Below are 4,156 nucleotides of genomic sequence, written 5' to 3'. Positions count from 1 at the left end.
ATGCCAATTTATGTACTGAGCATTGCAAGTGTGGCTTAGGGAGGTGGTAAGGTTTGCAGAACCCATGCATAAAAGGGACACTTACTTTCATCTTTTTTTCCTACTAAAGAACTACATTTCGGTCCTTGGGGATATTAATCTGCTCTAGTAACAGATACCAGGGTTGTAGTTTCCATTTAAAACTTTGCTATATCAACCTAAGGGCATAACATATTTAAAATCCAGGGGATCTGGGATCGGGAGGTCTCAACGCTTAATTGATCTTGTTTTTTTTGCAGAGCCCTCTTGACTGTTATCTTGTATTGGAGAGGATTTACTTGCATCTGATGCTGAAGGGGTAAGGACCTTTTCCTTTCTGGCTGAGATTAGTCATAGCCTTAATCAGAACTGCATTATTTTAACATCACTCCCTTCCACTATATTTACCCTCTCCTGGCTTCACTCCATTCCAGTGATAGATCTTTTATACTGACTACTTTGAAGGAGACTATCTCTGGAGAACCTGAGGTGTTTGCACTCCTGGTTTCTCCAGCAGGAAATTTCACAGCTGCAACTGAAGCAATGTGTTGTGTCATTCCTCATCCATTTGTCTTACCTTCCTCGTGTTGTTTTAATATTGCAGCAAGATTAGTGTCTCACTGGCCTACAAGCTAGTCAAGTTCAGGGCCAGCAAGAGTTTAGGCATGTGATAAAGCACAGGGTGAAGGACCCATCTAGGGACATTAAGGAGTGTAGGTATCAGACTCAGGTGAGTGTTAGGAGGAGATTCCGCTTCCCTCTCCCTATTGTCAGGGCCTTCCTTTAGGGGACCTGGGATCAGGAGGTCTCAATACTAATTAATCCCAGGTCCTCGTCCTCGGAGGAGCCCTCTTGTCTGTTAAACATTGGGTCCACATAAAATGTAAGAAACAGCAACCAAACTACCAACATAACCAAAAGTAGGCAGTTAGATCAATATTACCACATGTAACTGCCATAACAGTTTGTTATCACTTTCAAATAGCATGGCACACAGTGTACTTCACTCGCTCTAGATGACTGTTCCTCCCCGGTACACTTATCTAGGAAGACCTCCTTTCTGTTAGCTCTCACTTCATGTTAAAGGGCTATTGTCGCTTGCTCTCGGTTCTACAAGACCTTCTATTTTATTCTGCAAGACAGAGGTTCTCAGATTCCCCCCCTTCTTTAGTCAAGCTCTTTTTCTGATAAAGATCAATAGTGGAACCTAAGTGCTACAGTATGAATACTGCTTGTCAGAAAGGAAGAAAATCACCCTTTCAGGCATTTACAAAGGGAAGCAGGCCTCTTAAACTTTTACTTTGAGGAGCATTGCATGGCTTATAAGCTTCCTAACACTGGCATGTCACTCCCCACAAAGTGAAACATTTGATACCCCTTAAGGCTATGTGCGCACGTGTGCGCTCTGCACTGCACCTAAAAGGTGCGCTTCAGAGCGCAGCTGAAAAGCTCCGTTCTGAAGCGCATGGTGCCGGCAGAGAACGTGCGCTCTGCCTGCAGCTCCTGCCATAGACAGAGCAGGGGCTGCCGGCAAAGCGCACGGAAGAAGTGACATGTCACTTCTTAGAACGCAGCGATTCAGGCAGCAGCCGAATCGCTGCGCTCTAAGACGCCACGTGCGCACAGCCCCTGCACAATCTCCATAGATTGTGCAGGGGACGCAGGACGCATGCAGTTACGCTGTGCTACAAAGCGCAGCGTAACTGCATGAATTACGCACACGTGCGCACATAGCCTAACACTAGAAGTCCCAGGAATTTCGAGCTCCATATGGTTTCAATGGTAGAAATGTTACATGACCCCTCTCTGGGACTTCTAGTGTTAAACCACCGTCAGATGCCTCTCATACAGCCAAATCAGATCTCATACTTTGCACTGATGAGGGGCAACACCCCAAAACACATGTCTACAAATTGAAATTCTGGTTTGGCTTTTATCCTAAATCATATGCCAAGGCTCATTAATGGGTCGCTATTTAGGACTGCTACTTCCAATAGGTGGCGCTAGAGTTCAAGAGCTCTTTCTCTCTGAAGAAGCAACTTGCATATTTAACCCCTACACCCCTGAGCAATTTTCTCTCGTTTTTTTTTCATTGTTTTCCTCCTCTTTTTTTCCAAAAGCCATAACGTTTTTATTTTATTTTTTTCTCAAGTTAGCCTAAAGCGGGCTTTACACGCTGCGACATCGCTAATGCGGAGTCGTTGGGGTCACGGAATTCGTGACGCACATCCGGCCGCATTAGCGATGCCGTTGCGTGTGACACCGATAAGCGATTTTGCATCGTTGCAAAAATGTGCAAAATCGCTAATCGGCGACATGGGGGTCCATTCTCAAATCTCGTTACTGCAGCAGTAACGAGGTTGTTCCTCGTTCCTGCAGCAGCACACATCGCTCCGTGTGACGCCGCAGGAACGAGGAAGCTCCCCTTACCTGCCTCCCGGCCGCTATGAGGAAGGAAGGAGGTGGGCGGGATGTTACGTCCCGCTCAGCTCCGCCCCTCCACTGCTATTGGGCGGCGGTTCAGTGACGTCGCTGTGACGCCGCACGGACCGCCCCCTTAGAAAGGAGGCGGTTCGCCCGTCACAGCGACGTCGCCGGACAGGTATGTATGTGTGACGGCTGTTGTGCGACACCGGCAGCGATTTGCCCGTGTCGCGCAACAGATGGGGGCGGGTACCCACACTAGCGATATCGGGACCGATATCGCAGTGTGTAAAGTAGCCTTTAGGCTATGTGCGCACTTTCCGTCGTCCTACATGCAGTTGTAAACGCACGTTTTAGCCTTAATTGATTTAGCCAAAGTTGCCTTTTTCAGAAATGTAGCGCACAAAACGCATGCGTATTTACTGCTTTTTAGATACGTTTTTAGCGCTTTTTCCATGCGTTTCCACATGCGTTTCCACAGATGCATTTTGAACATCAAAACACTGCTAAATAAAGATTACATAGTCAAACAGAATGAAAAAAGAGAAAAAAAAGGGACAAATCTATATTAATGGGAAAAATAATGGAAAAAGATATATTTAATAAAATTATAGCGTTAATATACATTTTATCGGTAAAATAGCAATAAATGCATATTATTCTTAAATTTAATTGTCGGATTATGTGTGTGTGTAAAGGGACATATCAAATCATTATTTTGACGTTCAAAAAGCATGCGTTTTGGTAGTCCAAAACGCATGTTTTCTACAATGAAAAAGCAGGTAAAACGCAGGAATTTTGATATTTCTTGCTTTTTGCTACTTCTCATTGACTTCAATGTTAACAAAACGCACCACAAATGGCAAAAACAATTGACAGGGTCCTTTTCTGAACGCATGGTTTTTGACCAAACTTATGCAAATTTTGAGATGCGTTTGGAAACGCAAAGTGCGGACAAGAAATCATGAATTCTCATTGTCTTTAATGGAAAACCAAAACGCATGCATTTGGGCACAAAAACGCTGCAGTTCAAAACTGATCCTAAACGCAAGGAAAGGCTTGCTTTTTGCAGGATGAGATGTATTTTTGAATGACACCGTTCATTCTGACCCATTGTGGACTGGGACAAAATAAATTAAAAAGCAAAACAAGTGCAATTCCACAATGTTGGTTTTTTTTATTTATCAGGTTTATTATATGGTAAATCTGACCTGGCAGCATGATTCCTCAGGTCAGTACGAGTTCATAGAGACCAAACACTTATGGGGTTTTTTTTTAATACAAGTGGTGAAAAAAATCACAAATTTGTAAAAAAAAAAAATTTGTTTTTTTCGCGATTTTTCAAAACCTGTAACATTCTCATTTTTCAGTATCTGGGGCTCAGTGACGGCTTATTTTTTGCGTCTTCAGCTGACATTTTTACTGATACTATTTTGCGGTACATACAATGTTATGATCGATTTTTGTTGCATTTTATTGCAATGTTGTGGCGACCAAAAACACGTAATTCTGGCGTTATGATTTTTTTTTCTTGTTACGCCATTTACTGATCAAATCAATTCATTATATATTTTGATAGATTAGACATTTCTAAATATGGTGATGCAAAACGTGTATTTTTTGTTTTTTTTGTTTTTATTTTTAATGGGCAAAAGGGGGTGGTTATAACTTTTTTAATTTTTATTTTTTAATAAAACTTTTTTTTTCACTTTTT

General features: G+C 42.5%; 1 protein-coding gene across 2 annotated transcripts in view; it reads left to right on the top strand.

Moving 5' to 3' along the window:
• Positions 1–278: 278 nt before the first annotated feature.
• ZNRD2 (zinc ribbon domain containing 2) overlaps positions 279–4,156 on the top strand; it is a 13,974-nt gene continuing 10,096 nt past the window's right edge. For both annotated transcript variants that reach the window (XM_075325288.1, XM_075325286.1), the window contains exon 1: positions 279–337. The gene's annotated coding sequence lies outside the window, so the exon portion shown is untranslated. The remainder of the gene's footprint in view (positions 338–4,156) is intronic.

Source organism: Anomaloglossus baeobatrachus, chromosome 10 (genome assembly GCF_048569485.1).
Source record: "Anomaloglossus baeobatrachus isolate aAnoBae1 chromosome 10, aAnoBae1.hap1, whole genome shotgun sequence".
Lineage (NCBI taxonomy): Eukaryota > Metazoa > Chordata > Amphibia > Anura > Aromobatidae > Anomaloglossus > Anomaloglossus baeobatrachus.
The sequence above is the reverse complement of the archived record's forward strand: the minus strand, read 5'-3'. Positions and strand labels throughout refer to the sequence as shown.